Source organism: Podarcis cretensis (assembly GCF_951804945.1).
Source record: "Podarcis cretensis genome assembly, chromosome: 3".
Classification (NCBI taxonomy): domain Eukaryota; kingdom Metazoa; phylum Chordata; class Lepidosauria; order Squamata; family Lacertidae; genus Podarcis; species Podarcis cretensis.
Genome location: NC_137172.1, coordinates 62,182,859 through 62,201,814, shown reverse-complemented (window position 1 = coordinate 62,201,814; position 18,956 = coordinate 62,182,859).

Below are 18,956 nucleotides of genomic sequence, written 5' to 3'. Positions count from 1 at the left end.
AAAATAACAATGCATTATAATAAAAGCCATAGAATAACAGATAAAACAGCAGCACAAACTTCAGCAGAGTAGTGGTGCTTTGATTTAAGTGAGCTTTTCTAATGTGAAATGACACGTGCTCAGAGTATTTCCCTAACATATCAGGAATATAGACGCAAGTGTAAAGCATGGAGGGTGAGTGGGAGAAAAGAATTGCTTATTGCATGCTTTACAACAGAAGTAATGCGCATAGAATCATAGAACTGAAGTGTTGGAAGGGTCCATGAGGATCATCTAGTCCAACCCCTGCAATGCAGGAATCTTTTGCCTAACATGGGGCTTGAACCCCAAACCCAACTGAGCTATCATGATTTCCAGTTAGATATGGCTCTCTAAAGGGGCCGCCAGTAAAACCACTAAGTCCAGGGTCTAAATTTCCCTAGTTGAACCACTGGCCACTCACCACCAGTTGCTGCTTGATGACTATCAACCAGCTAGCATGACAACTACCATTTCCCTATCCCATAAAGATGTTCTGGGCAGAGTGTTTTTCTGACATGCTACACCAATCCACACCTGCAAATGGACTTCAAAGGGGCTCACTGTAGCCACCAATCAGCACCCTTTGGAGTTGTTACCTGAGCTCATAATGACATCAGGTGATTGACAGGTGAGTGACCCCACTCATTAGTCAAAGTTAGGCCATGGAGGGCGGGAAGTTTTCCACCCCTGTTAGAGACATTTCTTTTGTTTTTGTTTTAAAAAATGATGGGCTCTGGAAAATTTGCCCATGATGTGATCACACTGCATCATGGATTCCGTATTCTTTAAACAGCGTACACAATCCATCATCCCCTCTGCCTTTGTGTTTCAGCTGTAAATATGAATATAGTTTGTTGCAAAATGATCAAAATATCATAGAGATATAGATGGTTTGGCTGTCATACATATGTATTTCCCTAAAAAAAACTTGCAGATGGTTTGGCAGGAAATGATTAAAATATTGAAGGATGCAGACACTGTGAGAATACATAACGCTGTTTTCCCATAATGACATGAATCATACACATACATTGCAAAATTATGGCATATTTCAGAAAGGTTGCTAGAAATCTTGGAACAAGAGTTCACAAATGATAGGAATTGTTTCCTACATCCTACCCCATAGTGAGCTCATTCTCTGGTTGTGGGTCTATATGTAACTAAAACAGAACCAGCCCTGCACAAGATGGAGTTCTTCACATTGAAGAAAAAGTGTGAGAGGGAATCCATAAGCAACTCACTGAGGACTGAGTAAACTAGTGCAAACTTACTAAGGGGGTGAAACTGGAAACCAGGGGAGGTGGCACCGTAAGAGAGTATCTTGGGAAAGGGTGTGGCTAGTAGTTGGCTGGCTGGAACTCTGAGCAGGATCACTCTACATTTCAGCATTTTGTTGCAGGTTCCAAGTTTGTCAGGTCGGATGTTGTGAATGCTCTGTTTGAATGTTCCTGACATGCCAAGCCAAATGAGCACGAGGCTAATTTCAATGGTGATCTCTGTTAGCCCAAATAGACCGAGAGGATCAGCATGAACAGCGAAGTCAAAATGAACTGTCTTTATAGCAACATGCTCATACTATCCATATATACGTAGTGCCTTCCATATATGAATATACCGTAAGTGTCACACACACTTACACAAACACACTTACACACTTTTATTGCTTTTCATGGAACCCATAAATATTTAGTGCCTCTTTTTCAGGTTTCTATCCAAGAGATCTCTCCCAACTTGAAACAATAATATATTCATGGGATCCTGATAGTGCTACTTGCAACACATCATATCAAACTGTTTCCTGGGAGAAGCCACCAGCATCAACAAGTCAGAAGGACTGCTTTGAAAGTTCACTGGTCCCTCCCTGCCAGATTGAACACACCCAAGGAAAAGATTGGATTTTAGGTCTGGAAGGGGAGCAGCAAGTACTTTCTCATGAACCAGTCCAGAGGGGATAGTTACCAAACAAAAGGCTGCCTGGTTGGCTGATTTGGCCATGTAGTTAAAAGCAATCAATAACAATATCATCTAGGCTAAGCGGCTAACCTTAAAGAATATCTGCACCTACAAAGCAGCTTGTAGTTAGTTCATGCAGTTTTGCAGATCAATCTGCGAGAGTTTCATTGAGAGTAAGGAGCTTACAGATGTTTTTGTATGTATGCACTTCTACCAATGGTTCCACTCCTCGGAGGAGGTGAATTTGCCACACACTCCCATCTTTGAGGAGAAGGTATGACTCGGTCTCTCCCAGAAGGAGGGGTACCTTGTCCCATGTAGACAGAGGTACCCAATTACAGGCAGACTTTTGGGCTTCTTTTCAGCCTGTTTAACCTCTTTTACACACACAAATCCCTTCTTCTATTTGCAGTGCCCTCTACAGTATGGGTTTCAGTCAGTTGCCTTGGGGTGGGGGGCACATAGGAATTTTGAGGGAAGCCCTTGATTGTCCCTCGGGGGGGGGGTCCTCTTTTTCACCTACTTCTTACTTTAGGGCTGTTTTATTGTTGTTGTAATAATTTGGTCTTGTTTGGCATTCAGTGTGGAAGGGTAAGGAAATTTGAGACCTTAATTTACAGGTACCCTGAGGCAACATTAGGTTAAAGGCACTCGAGTCACCTTCCACAGACATTCACTTGAATTCACTTGAAGGTGCCCTTTATGCCTGGCATGCACATCTTGGTGAATGCTGAGCAGCAGGGCCTGGGTGAGTTTGCTGTGTCCATGTACTAACCAAGGTTTACTTAGCAAGGAGAGAAAAAAATTCTCCCAGTCCTTTCCTATGGTGCCACAGCAAGCAGCTCTTAACATGCCCAAGAAATGGGGTTGGGTGCTTCCCTCACAGAATTTAATTCAACCCACCTGCCCATACTCTCATAACCTGACTGCTGTTTAGCAGATCTTCTAGTGTTATACTTAAATGAAGATAACCTTTCCACCATTACTCTGCCTCGTGAGTCTTCTTCTGGGGGTGGAATGGCAAAGGAGCCTTCTCAGTCTGAAATCAGGTGGCATTTGTGCTTGTCATGGAAAAGGAATGCAGTTCAATTATTAAAACACCTGTGTTTGGTTTGTTTTGTTTTTCTAGTGCTCCAGCACGTAGGACCTTAACCAACTGGTTCAAAATACAAGGAAGTGGCTTGATAATACAAGCTGTTTGACAGTCCAACAGACTGCCTTGGAAGGTGGAAGGTTTAGACATGGAGGCTGTAAGACTACCTATCAAATTTCCTACACCAACAGAAAGTTGAAATAGAAGACCTCTGAGCTGATATCTCTTTCAGCTCTATGAGTCTATTTCAAAACAAGTAATTACAAACTTTGGCAACATTATCTCTGCCAAGTTCCAGGCTGCCTAGAAAATTCTGAACAGGGAAGGCTTACATCCTTGTCACTAATTATTCTACAGCTGACAGGCTCTTAAGCAATTTTAATGGCATAGTCATGTTCTGAGTTGCTACAGTGCATCACCTCAACTGCAAAATGCCATTTACTGGAAGCTGAATCTATTTTTCAATGTGTGTGTGTGTGTGTGTGTGTGTGTGTGTGTTACAAAATCCAAGAGGCTCAGCAGCAGCCATAATCATAAAAGGAAAAGGAATAAACTGCATTGGCTTTACTCTTTGGTCAGCATCCCATAGTTCACAACACTGAAAATTAGCCACATCTAACTGTAGCAATAACAAATCCACGTTACAAGGAAAGATCACGCTCAGAAAAACACCCCTCCCGGGATTATAGAAAAAGTGTCTCCTGTGAGCTGATGCATTTAGGATATGTTGCTAGAGAATAAAGGATTTTGGATCAATTGAAGCTTGGCTCATGGCTACAGAGAAAAGTGATGTATTTCTCCACAGACAAAGTTACCCTGTAGAATGAGAGACAAATGGGCCACGTTTCCAGTGGCAGCCTGTTTATAGTCAAGAAGAGTGATGACATTTCTATGAAGGAAGAACGTTTTCCTCCCAGCAAAACATTTTTTTCTTAAACAGAAATGTAATGGGCAGTTGATTTTCACTCCTGCCATTTATAAGCGGTTGATTTACTACTCATTAATGTTGTTCACATCTGCTTCTCTAGTTTACCAAGATGTGGAAGATTTACCTGGTTGTTTATTTTCTTTTCAATTAAAATAAACCAACCAACCCGTGTTTCAAGGAGCAATGGTTTCTCTCCTCTCTTTTTTGTTTTGTTTTTTAGAACCCTGCATTCCATTTTTAGGGTTAGGTTATGCCAAAGCCTGGAGAACAGCTGCTAAATGTTTCGTGATATATTATGTACCTGATGCGGCAGGGATCACTCACCTTTGGGGGTCAGTGGGCACACTTTGAATTGTCAGAAAGTGTTGTGGGTGCTAGTCACTGCTGTGGAGACAGGGCATTAATGCAAAACAGCTGCCACATGTAACAAAACGGAAAAAGAGGCAGGAGTACAAAACAGTGCAGGCATGGTCCCTATCAGCCGTTCCATCAATGAGAAAAATGTACCAACATCAGCCACTTCCACACTTGCTCATAGAAAGAATCTCTTCACACCTTTCCTTTGTTCAGAATGGACAAGGAGGAGAGAATGGGTGTCCAGTCCTAGGATCCAATGAAATGTGAACACGTTCAAGGGTGTATGTTCAGTGTAGGAGAGGCTGGTCCAGTGCAAACAGAAACTGAGCAGGAAGAGCAAACATCCTCTTGTGCATTGTGGGTTGTTAGGGGATATTTGCTAAGATCTTTCTTAGGTGCTATAGGAAATACTGGCAGGCATATTGGCTCCCACAAGTGCTGCACTGGTGACTTATGGAATTGAAAACAATGGTAGCTGTCCATATCCATTTAAGGGTTTCCCATTTTCTTCTATGAGAGGGAAATAGTCTGAGTCAACACAGTCTTTCTTATGGCACTGGGCCACTGAGACTGGTTGCAGTATACCACATGGAAGATGACGAAGATACCAGTAGCAAAAGAAGCAAATCATAGCTGCTATGCAAGTTACATTTTCTTCCATGTGATTTTTGCCAGTTTTGTGGCAGCCCTGTTTCCCCCATAATGCCTTGAACTACACAGTAACCTGGGCATTCTGGGAAACTAAAATGGCAGCTACAAGGAGAGGGCTAGCAAGTTCAGCTCTGTTGCCACTTTGAGACTAATTCTCTGTAAACAAAACCTATTTCCAGCACCCCTTAGTTCTGTGATATGTAAATGCACATTTTAGGCTGTGTGTCTTGCTCTCAGAATGATACTGAAGGGAAAAGTTTTCTGAAATTGCAAAAAGAGACAATGCCAACAGATGGTGCCTGAGTAATTTAGTGTGTCATATATTTGTAAACAAACAATGTAAATTTAAAAAGAAAAAAATCCAAATTGATCTTTAAGGCATATGCTTTTAAAAGAAAAATTAAGCACAATAAACTCACACTAAATGTAGGGATATTAAGCCTTCTCCACTATGTATGGTGTTCTTCTTGTGGAATGGGTGCTCCTTACGTATGCAAGTTTTTTCTACCATGCATGCAAAACTGTTGGCATCAAGATGCCAGCCCACATTTTCACCTCAATTTAATCCAGATTTACCCTTTCCAGGGAAAGTCAAATAAGTAAAAAAATGCCACTTCCTACATCCTTCTGGGCTTGCATAATCCGGGGCAGAAAATGGAGACAGACTTTTCCTCCCTGTTTTTTATACTTGGCCTTCTTTGTTTATTTTTCCTTCAGGTCTGGTGTAGTTTTCAATCCCTGTCAGGGAAACAGACAGGCCTTCCCTAATCTTCACCCAACTCACCAATTTTCATTCACCGACAGTGGAGAAACAGAGTGGAAGAGAGTGGAGAGACAGAGGCTCTTTTCCATGTGCCCCCACCATGAGAGGCCTTGGAGGGTGGCAACATGAGAATGGAGCCTTTTCAGTGGTGGTCTCTCTTGGGAAGTCTTGTCCCTAGAGAGGCCTCTCCTGGCATCATAATTACAGGCAAAAACATTTCTTTTCCACCATGCCTTTGGTTTTTAATTATCTGCAGCCTCCTTCAATGAGTGGGACATTTTAGTCCTGCCTTTTAAAAATATATCTTTTTTCTGTTTAAAGCTTATTTATTTATTGTTGTAAGTCTCTTTGAGTCTCTTTTGTAACCAAAGTGACCAATAAGTTTAATTAATAATCATGCCAAAAGAAAGAAGGAGAAGGGGACAACAACATTTCACTCTTTGGTAAGGACAGTGGCAGAAAGATGGCACAAAGCAGGAAACCAGGTCTGAGCCTGCCAGTCATATTAGTGTTCTTTTGTCCAGATTTTATTCCCTCTGTGATTTCCTGTGAAGGAAAGAAGGAAATGAGTGAAGGCTGCAGTAAGACCTGCAATCACTTTGAGATATATATGGATACTTGTTCTCCACGCAATCTTCTGTCTAGCCAGGCAACCCAAGAACACAACAGTTTGTTTTCAGTCAGAACTGTTGCATGTATCTGATGCTATCGACTGCTTATCTTCATTAGTTATATAATTTCCTTCAAGCCATGCAACTGTTGTTGCTGTTTAGTCGTTTAGTCGTGTCCGACTCTTCGTGACCCCATGGACCAGACCACGCCAGGCACTCCTGTCTTCCACTGCCTCCTGCAGTTTGGTCAGACTCATGTTGGTAGCTTCGAGAACACTGTCCAACCATCTCGTCCTCTGTCGTCCCCTTCTCCTTGTGCCCTCCATCTTTCCCAACATCAGGGTCTTTTCCAGGGAGTCTTCTCTTCTCATGAGGTGGCCAAAGTATTGGAGTCTCAGCTTCACAGTCTGTCCTTCCAGTGAGCACTCAGGGCTGATTTCCTTAAGAATGGATGCGTTTGATCTTTTTGCAGTCCATGAGACTCTCAAGAGTCTCCTTCAGCACCATAATTCAAATGCATCAATTCTTCGGCGATCAGCCTTCTTTATGGTCCAGCTCTCATGGCTTTAACTATACGGACCTTTGTTGGCAAGGTGATGTCTCTGCTTTTTAAGATGTTGTCTAGGTTTCATGGATCACTGCCTTGCCGTGGTGAAGGGGCTTGAATAACTTAGAGAAGCTATGAGCTATGCCGTGCAGGGCTACCCAAGATGGACACATCATAGTGAAGAGTTCTGACCAAACGTGATCCACCTGGAGCAGGAACCGGCAAGCTACTCCAGTATCCCTGCCAAGAAAACTCCATGGACAAAGACAACAGGCCGTGCAACTAGTTGAAGGTAAATTAACATGAGCTGAGATTGAAGGGATTTACTGATGACTAACAAAGCAAATAACTAGTCCCTCAGCTTCTTGACCAGAACAACCTGACTTTCCAGGATTATTAGGTTCCAAGTGATTATTTAACTATCTGGTTCAGCTTGTGGAAACTGGAAACTTCTTAAAGATGCACAAGTGGAGGCTTTTGTGGGTCTGTACAGGAAGGGAGTTTTCCAATTTTAATGCACACACTGAGAATAACTCTTAACTTGCCGTCAGAACATGGTACCAGGGATGCAACCAATAGCCATGATCCCCCACCTTTCCTGCAGTGAAAATCACATATTTGCATACACCATGAAAAAAGTGCACTGAACAGGCAGCAAGGCTGCAAATACATTCTGAAGATCCATGGGGGGAAACAGCCGACTTGATTTGCAAGATGGTATGCAATTAGACCAAGGGTGATAAGCATTCAGTCTGTGCATTTGAATGGGGAACAATGCAGCAATTAAGGCAGGTCTTTAGAGTTGCAAATTTGCCCTCCACTCTCTCCAGGAGACTTGTTCTAATATCTCCAATTCTCATTAAAATGCAAAGGGGCTTTGGTTCTATTTTTGTTTTCCCAGTGGTGAAATCAGCAGGGCTTAGTTTTATGTTCAGGGAAGTAGGAGGAATGGGCGGGTTGCCCCACACAGTGTCTTAGCTGCTCAACCCAGAAGGCAAAATAACATATGGGGGAGTGCCTGCCAGTGCCAAGATTACTGTGGTGTTGGGATGGAAGGAGTTAACCCTGACTAGGAATCTAAGCCCTGCTGATCTTCTCCATTGGGGGAAAAAATGCAAATAGAACAATAAAGGCTGCTTTTTACAAGGTAATCAGATGGTAATTGATGGCACTTTTAAATGCAGAATGATGGGCAATTAACATCTTGGAAAATCCTACCATTGTGAACATTGCATATCTGCTTTGGCACTTGATTGTCCAGAAAGGCAAGTCTGAAAATTTCCACAAAAATAATAAATGAGAAAGGTTTGCACAGAATATGTTGCATTGTTAAATCAGTAGATTGGTAGCAGCTTTGCGTGTTACAATAGGTATGTAAAAGCTGCAGCACAAGTTACACACACACCTGCTTTTTCACTTCTGTACAAATTGTAGTTCTTTATGCAAACAGTCTCATTTTTTCCTTTTCCTAACCACCCCCTTTTCAAAACTGCCACTGCAAATTAGCAGCTGCTGTGTTGACCCTCTGCCCACCATTTTGCATCTTCCATAATGCCTGCAGGATGGGGGGAGGGGAGAGATGATGGCAACCACAAAAATGTGGAAAAAATTAAGAGAAGGTGCCCTCTGTTGATAATAGAAGTTGTAAATGGGAATAGGTGAAAAAGAAACTTAACGGTAATGTCAGGATTGTAAATGGTGTCCAACACAGAAAAATAAGCCAGAGGAAACAGTGGTGTATTTTTTATTCTTATTAATAATTGCCTTCTACACAATTATCTCAAGGTGATGTACAATTAAAGCAATAAAAACAGTCAAAAGATTTAAAAAGCAACCAATACATTTAAAGTAGTACAAAACAGGCGCCCACAACAAACATGTATTTATCATGAGATAAATAGGGCCATATATGTTAGTACCAGCACTTTGAACTTGGCCTGGTAGAAGATTAGCAACCAATGGAGATCCCACAAGCAAAATGTTATATGCTGGCAGTAGTTCACTCCCATAGCTGCAGATTCTGGATCAACCCCAAGGGCAGCCCCATACAGAGCACATTGCTGTAATCCAATCACAAGGCTACCAGTGCATGGACAACTGTGGCCAAGATATCCTAATCTTGAAATGACCATAGATGTCCTATCAACCAAAGTTGGTATATATGCTCATGTTTGCTGAGCACACCTCTGGAGTGACAGTCTGAATTATCTAGAGCTACTTAAGACATATGACAAGTTGCTTCACCATGTGGTCAGCTTGAGTGATAGTTGCTGGGTGGGTTGCCATCCAATATCAAGGGTTATAGTCTTTTCAACAGATGGAGTTGGTGAAAAAGTGTAGACAACTGGTAGAGAACTTTCTTCCTCCACAGCCTTCACAACTGCAGGAGTTCAATGTCTGGTAGCTTGTTGCATCCCTTCAGCGAGCAAAACAGAGAGATGTTAATGCACTTCTTCAGATGCTACCACAACAGCTTCTACATTTGATAACCCGGAATCCGCTCCCCATGGGTGAGGAGATGCTATCAGATGTTAATAAGGACCTGTGACAACTATTTAATTTAGGCTAGGGTGACAGTTTAATTTGTCCAACTATAGATGATTAATTTGTCTGAGAATAGAGAAGGAAGTAGCTAAGGATGTATTTCCTGTAATAGAGGAGAAAGCAGTTATGATCTGAAGAATGGGATTCTGCAGTCTGAGTTTATGCAGAGAAACAAGGAGAATGTGTAATGTGAAAGTCACCATCTTTGCAACTTCCTGCTCTGAAGGACCTGGACCCCAGGAATGCTTCAGCTGTCATTAATCTAGTTTACTTAGTTTATAAATATTTATACTTAATAGACATTCCTGGAAGGAAAGGAACAGTCTAACTTTGAGCTGTTGCTTTATGTACCATTGCACTTCACACAAGCCTTGATTTTCCTGGGTCGAATTTATTTGGTATGCTGTTAACAATATAAAAGAAACGAAAATAGAAAACGACGTGTTTAGAATGTTTGAGTAAACTGCAAAATCAGCAATAAACACGTTGCATAGATTTCAGGTCAAGAAACAATCTAGCAATGTGTTTAGAAAAGAGACAGCAACGGTCAAGACATACATTTCCAGATGTTAGATCATAGGGGAAGTATAAACTTTCAGGCATGACTGGAGAAGTGCATGACATACTATTTTGATGGTACTTGGTGTTCATTACAGAGGCAGCTGGATCAGAAATGCTCATCAAAGGGAAGCTCTCCCTACTATAATTCTTCCACATTATGCAACATGTGATGCAAGATCACACAGCTTTATTGTTTACTGAGAGATGCATGCAGTAAAAAGAAAACATGAGTTCAAAAGGCATCTCATGATGTGGAAAGATGGAATTGAGGAGCCAACTCACGCCGTAGCTAAATTGAAAAGCTAGTTTCAGATATATTACTGTCTTTAGCTTCTGTGAAGTCTACCTAGTGTCAAGACATTCAAAAATGCCCATGCACTGGACTATTTTGGTAAAGTTTCATTTTAAAAATGTATGAGCTTTTTCGTGGCATAGTTGGCATCCCATGTATATTAGAATTGATTTGACTCTTGGGGTTCCTGAGTCCAAGTCTGTCTTCTGCCATGAGCTTCTTCTGAGATGTTGAACAAATCAATCTTTCTGCACCAGTCCCACGTCTGCAGAGTAGGAATAATCTACTTCACAGGAATGTTTAGCATAGTGATGGCCCTAGGATGGGGGTCAGCAAACTTTTTCAGCAGGGGGCTGGTCCACTGTCCCTCAGACCTTGGGGGGGGGAGACTATTGGGGGGGGGGAATGAATGAATTCCTATGCCCCACAAATAACCCAGAGATGCATTTTAAATAAAAGCACACATTCTACTCATGTAAAAACACGCTGATTCCTGGACCATCCACAGGCCGGATTTAGAAGGTGATTGGGCCAGATCCGGCCCCTGGGCCTTAGTTTGCCTACGCATGCCCTAAGACTTAAAAATGCTTGTGTCTGGAGGACAAAGGAGCTGCTGCCTCCCATGACATTTCTTTCCTGGCTTACTCAAATGTAAATAGGAGGAAGAAGAAGTTGGAAGCCAGTAGCTGTGGAGCATTAATCAGGTGCCTGGAGGGGCTACATAAAAGGCAAGACTGGTGTTGGCAAAGCAATCCCAGGAAATTTATGGGTGGAAGTGGGGAAAGGACAAGCTGGAAGAAAATTGGACTAGTTGCAATTAGAGCCAGAGAGGATAGAGATGAAGTCTAGTGATAACCGCCAGTGGCAAGATAGTAAGGTTTACAGAAGAGTGTGGCCAAAGGAATGGAATTGGCATGTTATAGACAATTTGATAGGGATGCAGGTAGGAAAATCCTACATCTCAGAAACAAAACTAGGAAAGGGGTCTTGTGATGGAAAGGGGATTTCCAGGCCCTAGGGGTGAAACAATCTCTAAGGCTGTGAGGCCACCTAGAGTTCTGAGGATCCTAGGGACCAAAAGGAGGAGATTTGGATCACTGCTTCTACCTCCCTACCCCCAGTGCTAGATTTACGTATAAGCTAAACAAGCTATAGCTTAGGGCCCCACTCTCTTGGGGGCCCCCAAAAATTTCACTGTTAATATACTTCTTCTTAATTGTATTTCAGTTCAACAATTACTTTGATAAAATGCATATTTTCTTATGTGCAAATGGCTTTAGATATTACCATATCTATAAATTACCATATAGCATATATTCAACACAAAAAACAGCGACAATTTGTTGTTGAGAAAGAACAGCTGGACATATAAAGGGCCCCATTTCCTTCAGTAGCTTAGGGCCTCATCAAACCTAAATCTGGCCCTGCTCCCCCCCCCCATTTATATTTGGTTGCAGCAGTCATGATGTGAAGGGCTGCCCCCACAGTTTACTAAGTGGGAAATGCAGTCTCCATGGTTGCAGCAGCCATAGCATTCCTGATGGATGGTCTTCATCAAGACTCTTACCATAGTAGGCAGATATGGGGGAAAGGGAAGACAGGAGTGCCTGGTGTGCTCTGCTCCATGGGGTCACAAAGAGTTGGACACGACTAAATGACTAAGCAACAACAACCACATGGGGAAAAGGAGACATATGAGGAAGGGTCATGGTAGAATCAAGGAGACACTGATTATTCTGAGACCTATAATGCTCCAGTGACATCACTTGGAGTGTGACAGGGTGCAAATATCAGCATAGACTTGGGAAGAGACATGCATTTTTTTTTAAAAAAAAAAATCCAATAGAACCCATATTTTCATCTCTCTGTATTTGGTTTTTCAATGAATTGTTTATTGAGAGAGAAAAGCAAAGGGCCAAGGACAGGTCCTCAACAGATACCAGTGAAGACAGGAAAAGGAGAGTAATAGATGTTCCTAGCAAATCGTGTCCTCCCTAAAAGAGGGCACGTGTTGCGTGAGACCTGGAGACCGAACTCCTGTGTTGTGGGTGGGTAAGATTGGATGGCCACAACACCCGATTGGTAGGTCCCTCAATGTTGGGTTCAATCTGGCCAATGGAGTGCAGTCCAAATGGATTGAGGGACCTATATATACCCCTGCACGTGCCCAGAGCTTCCTCTTTCGGCTCGTGCATTCAGAACACCCGCCCACCTCTCCCTACTTTTAGGGTTTTGCGCTTGACCTTGCTATACCGTCGTGTCGTCTGTAGTTGGGACAGGGCACAGCAGGAATTTTCCCCACCTGGCTGATTGGCTGTTGCCATTTGGGTTTTTGCCTGCCGTGTAGCAAACTGTCACAACTTGTAAGGTTGCGGATAGGCTCTGGTTCAAGTGATAGGGATGGGAGAGCAGCCTTGCCATCCCTATGTGAAGGGTATTCCGTTAAAGGAATCCAGGGACTTAATTGTTTGGTCAACCCCTGAGAGGGGGTTGTGCCCATGCCTGAGTCCGGGGGGGGGGCATCTGGGTGGTGAACATAGTCTGTTCCCGGCTGTTTCCCTACCTGGGTGTTCACCCTTGGCTGACCTATGCTGGTGCCCTGGGTCAGCGCTGCCTGCAAGGGTGCAGGGAGCTAGTCGAACCAGAGCCTATGCAACCACTCACTTTCTGTAATCAATAAAGTTGTGGCCTAAATTCTGCCAAAAACCAGAACTAAAATTTGAGTCAAATGTGACTTTATTTGGAGGGAGGTCTCTGGGTCTGAACACACAATAAAGATTATTTAAAAGTTGTGACTTAGGGAAAAAAGAACAAACCCACCCCAACCACCACCCCCAAAAAAGAATGAATAAGGCTTCTGCCAACTTTCTGTGTATGTATAAAATTCATTTATTTGCCTGAGCCTTTCCAGGCCATTAATATTGGAGTGGTCAATGTATGTATGTGTATGTATGGTTGAATGTAGTCAATGTATGTATGGTTGAATGTAGTCAATAGCTACATTCATTATTGTATAGTAACATGATGTTATTGAACCTTTTGTTTCATGTGTTTTTAGTGGAGAGTTTTGGTATTTTTTTTAAAAATCTATGCATACCATGTTAGGAGATATATTTATATAATTGTTGTTGGTTGCATACACACCAGACAATGCACAAAGCAACCACATCTTGCTTCTTCTGTAAAAGAAGGGCCTTTGTATGTTGAACAAAATGGCTGTGTTCATGTTGGTGCTGATGGGGGAAGCCATTTTGTTGTACATAGCCCTTCATGCGTAGTATTACACAGAAAGTGATGAGTAGCCATTTTCGAAGCAATTTTTAAAAGCTTTTGTTACCCAGTACAGCAGAGGTAATGTGCTTTGAAGCTGATCTAAGCAAGCCCTTGGTTCACCTCATAAGGACAATGAACTATCCAGCCCTCAGAAAAGTTCATAGATCTGTGGACTAAACCACAAAATTCAATGGTTGGTTCAATGGAAACAAATGGGGTGTTGTAGCAAAATCCAGCCTGGATCGAAATCCTTTCACATCCCTGACAATTAGTGGGCAAATTGTCATATCGCATAAATTTAAACTTCCCCACAGTTCGCAACTACTTTAGAAAGCACTCGAAGGAACTGCTCATTGGTGATTTCAACATTGTAGCAAATGATTCCTAGAAGAAGTATTATTATGAAAGGTGATTTGAATGCCAGAACTGCAAAGGAGCTGAAAAGTGTTCCCCGCCCTTCAAAATGAGACAGGCTTTGAATTCAAAATCCACACAGCCCAAGGGATTTTACTTTGAACAGTGACACAGTGTCATGTTTAATACCGAGACTGCAAAAAGGGAATCACCTCTCTTTTATTATTGTAATTCATCCTTAGTATTAAACTTCCCCCTTTGAAAAATAAATAAATAAGTGTGTGTGTGTGTGTGTGTGTGTGTGAGAGAGAGAGAGAGAGAGAGAGAGAGAGAGAGAGAGAGAGAGTTTCTCTTAACTAATACAATCGTACCTTGGATCTTGAATGCCTTGGCTCCCAAACAAATCGGCTCCCAAACAATCGAAACCCGGAAGTGAGTGTTCCAGTTTTCCAACATTCTTTTGGAAGCCGAATGTCCGATGGGGCTTCTGCGGCTTCTGATTGTCTGCAGGAGCTTCCTGCAGCCAATCAGAAGCTGCACTTTGGTTTCCAAACATTTTGGAAGTTGAACGGATTTCCGAAATGGATTTCATTTGACTTCTAAGATATGACTGTATCTGACAAGAGGTACAATTTGGGTCAGAAAAATCCTATATTTGCATCATGCCAAAACTGGAGGTAAGCTGCTGCTGTACCTGTGGTATTTGTTTCCCTTTCGAAACAAAGTGAATAAGCAACCTGTCGCACAGGCTGGGGCTGAGGATGTTAAAATAATGCTACAGGAGAAGAAGAAAATTGTTTGTGGCAAGAACAACAACAAAAATGTATTACAAAACCTTTCATATGAGTGTTTGGGCTGTGTAGCTCATTTCAATGTTTAACAAAACTTGTTGATAATGAAAAGAATATCAGCCCCAATAATAGTTTCCTTAAAGGCTGCCCTTTAACCCCTGGGCTGGTTTTTGATGTTGTTGTGCCTTTTCATTGTTGGCATGGTAACCAAGAGGCACTTACTGACAGATCAATGCATGGCTACATCAACATAACATTTTCAGTCAAGTTCCCAGGAGCTTTCCTCCTGAATATGTCATTTTGATTCAGATAACTAAATCAAGCTAAGCACTGCAATGATAATGGATGACTTGCCTCATTAGCTGGCTCCTGCTGTTTTCCCGTGTCAGGAAGCACCAGAGTGAATGTCTTGGCTCCTAGGAGAGGGGAAGGATTTCTATTATTTATTATTTTGGTGTGTTATTTTTATCCCGCCTTTCCCATTCATTTGGCTAAATTGGTGCTCACAAGACAGAGAAGGAGGGAGGAAACAGCAACACGATCCCAGTGAAAATCCACTAAAACAAAATTGTGCTAAACAAATTTGTGCAAATAGGCAATAAAGATTTGATCAGGGTACAAGTTATAATCAATTAATCTGGTCATATTATGGCACTCATCATTTATTACTTAACCCACCCACCCATCCACTTTATAAGGTCATTCCAGTTTCTCATAATACTACAATGATGCCCATATACAAATGAGTTTTTATACTTCACTAGGTCTAGATTTTCAAATAATGTAGCACATACATGAATTGATTCAAGACAAAGATGGAAAATGATCACCTTGACAAACCTTTTGGTTTTAAACTTTAAAGCTACTTTGCAATCAACAGGTGTACTTAAGGAAGCCAAAAAGAGAAGTGAGGCCATATCTTGCTTTGTATTCTGTGACCCCAGAAGAAATATTTATAAAAGACAGGAAGAAACTGTATTCATATTTGAGCCTGTATTCATTCTTAAAAAGAAGATCAGAAATGGTATCCATCAAGCAACCAGTGTTCCCTATAATGTTTAGAAGGTCTATGGATACAGAGAACTGCTTACTAAGATTGTGCACAGTCCAATTCTCAGCCCAGTCCAGCCCTTTGGCATGCCCTCAATCCAACCTGGGGCAATCCAAGTCCTGATTCTAGAGTTATAGTGCTTAAACCCAACATGTGGTCAGGAGGGAATGAAAAAAGAGGCTCCTGCATCTGCCTACTTCTCTCCCCAGTCCTCACCACTAGACTGCACCTCTTTTGATAACCCTGGATTGCTCTGGGTGGAGCTGAGCTGATCCAGGGTATTCTAGGGCTGCCTCAACCTATTCCAGCTGAATCCTGAGCCAACATGAACAGGGTCAATTTAGTTCAGGATGAAGAATTCACTTCTGCTGCTTACCCTGCACTATATTACACATGTCCTTCTGTTGTGTGGTAAGTCTTCATATTAAATGGGAGGATAAGGACAGGTGACCAAGCCACTATTTACTGTATTTCCTCTATATTTTTTTTTTATAAAGCTGAATTAGTTAATATAATAACCCAACATAAATAAATAAATTAACTAACACATTAATAAGTAACCAATGCAACATGTATTACCCATGCTCATTAAAGATAACACAAACATTGCACTTGAATAATAATATAATATTATTTGTCCTATGATAGTGAGACTCAGGATTGAAAAGTTATGTTTAATGTAATAGGGTTGTTATGATTTTATCCTAGCTTGCATTTTATGGTCTCAATAAGAAATTAAGAGCCTCAATTTTTCTTTGAACCTGTTCTTTGAACCTCTTGTTACTCCTCTGGCTGTGAGGGGGCTGAATCTGTCCCTCCCTCCCCCCACCCCTAGGTAGGGACTAGGGTAATAATGCTCTAGGACAGCATCCTCATGCAATACTCCTTATCAGGTTGGGTGGGACCTTGTGCTACTTAAGGTGGGCCTACCTGGAACTTCCCCTGTCTTCTACTCAATGTGGCTTCTACTGGCTCTGTGAGGACTATGGATGACTGTCCTTTGAGTAGGAGTTTAAGGTGGATGCTGACTTGGCCACCAGGCCCACCCTTTTCATCTGATCCTCACTACCTTTGCCTTCTTTTAAGCTGTTCTGTATAATTTGGTCCTGTTACGCAGGCAATGCAGCAACTAGATGGGTAGGAATATAACATCTGTGAGCACTATGAGGCACCTGAAGGGTGAATGGATAATAACAACCCAGCCTCCTATCACCTGTTGACTTGAGGACAGAAGAAGGAGGCAGACCTTGGCATCCACTCGGTCAAATGCCAACCAGCAGTGGCAGGTAAGGGAAATTTTGAGCTGCTCAGCCTGACTCAGGCTGACTGTGATTAGAACTGATCTGCTTTGCTAGATCAGCAAGGGTAGTGTCACAAAATCAGGCAATCAGGGGTGCTTCCTGCAGATACTGACACCCATACCTATCCATGGTTTATTACTGCATAGCTGCATATCCTGTTCTATGTGAATAAAGTGATCCTTCATCCCAATTCCAGGAGGTCATAATATGAGATAAGTGTATCAAATTGTGCATGGTAGTTTGACATAAACATCAGACTTGTGGGTGTTTATCTCCACCCTGCTAGAGACCACAGTTACTGCCCTCTTTGCTTCCCTTCCTTCCCCTATCCCCACTGAAGGGTTTTTTGAATTAAAAACATTTTTTTTTTCATGGTGAACTACACAATGATTAGCAAACCCCATCACTGCAGCTAAAGTTCCACAAAACTTGTAGTCGTTGAGTGCTCTTACAAAAAATTATGGGGAAATAAAATATGAACAAGCTCAAAGAGGGGTAGTCCAAAGGGAAGCAGGGAGTGTTCTGAATCTGATTATCAAAAGGGACAGAATTATTATAATAATGATTTAATGGGTATGACTCATATCCCTAAATATTCAGCCATTTGAAAACTGCCTCCAGTAGTTAGAATCAGCATGATAAGCCATTTTTGTTCAGTGATCACAGGTATTTGATTTTAGGTGCTCTGATCTTTTGAAACAACTTTGAATACTGTTAACACTCCACTTTAAAGGGCTTGGTGAAGGGAGACGGAGAGATCAGTATGAAACTGCATTGCCAATGCTGTCATTATTCTATGCCAAACAAGTGAAGGGAAATGCAAGGCTGCATTTTGTGCTTGTGATTATATTTCACGTCGCTTTGCTAAGTCTTTACTAGATTTTAAGCAGCGGTTACAAACATGTACCCAGGAAACATTCTGTACAAGGATTCTAATGAGCAGGATGGAATATATAAATAAAACACAATTTGACTGATTGGCACAAATAGCTAGTACAGTCACACTGTGGCCAGAAGTAACTAAGCTTCCCAACACTTGGGTGACACCCAATGCTAATTTTTTTTTGTAGGAAAAGAGGTGCTGGAACTCACCATTAACACCTCATTTGTTCTCTTACAATGGCAATGGGAACTGAGTTCCGGTGAGTTCCGGCTGAAAAAGTAGGTTAGCTTCTGAGGTCTCCTTTGAGGAGCCAAGAAGGCCTAAGAGGATTTCTGACCTGCCTAGGATGGCCATGTTGTCTGTCTGGTCCAAGTCCAGTTGAAAGAACAAGAGCAATAAGAGAGAGCAGGAACCTAGAGGAGGCTCTTAAATAGTGAGCACCTGGACAGCAGACTGAGCAGACACACACGTTGATGGGTTGGACTAGATGTTCCTCAGGGTTCCCTTCCACCCCTACAATTCTATGATTCTACTTGATCAGTCTTTTCCATTAAGGCTCAATGCATTTCCATTTAAATTATAATAATTCATATCCATGATTCAAATTATATGTTCTTCTTCATCCTTTATTTTGGCAATATGTAAGTGGCCACCCTAGACATTCCCTTTATTCCATATTGTTAATATAGATTTGTGACACCCACAGACATACTGGGGCTTCTTATTTGCTGTTCTGGTGCCTGAATTTGGAGCATACCCTCTTGATATCAGGCCAATGCAGGATGTCCAGATGCTCCTGAAACTGCAATGTATGCCTCCTCACTGGGCCTCATTTATTTTGTTTCTGATTCATATTTAAGACAAATGTTGGACACGTGGAGGCAAAATAGGTGTTTTTTTTGAATGGGTCCATACAAAAAGCACACTAAAAAATGGAAGTTTTGTTTGATTTTGCCAAAAGCAAAGCTAAAAGGATTGTTCA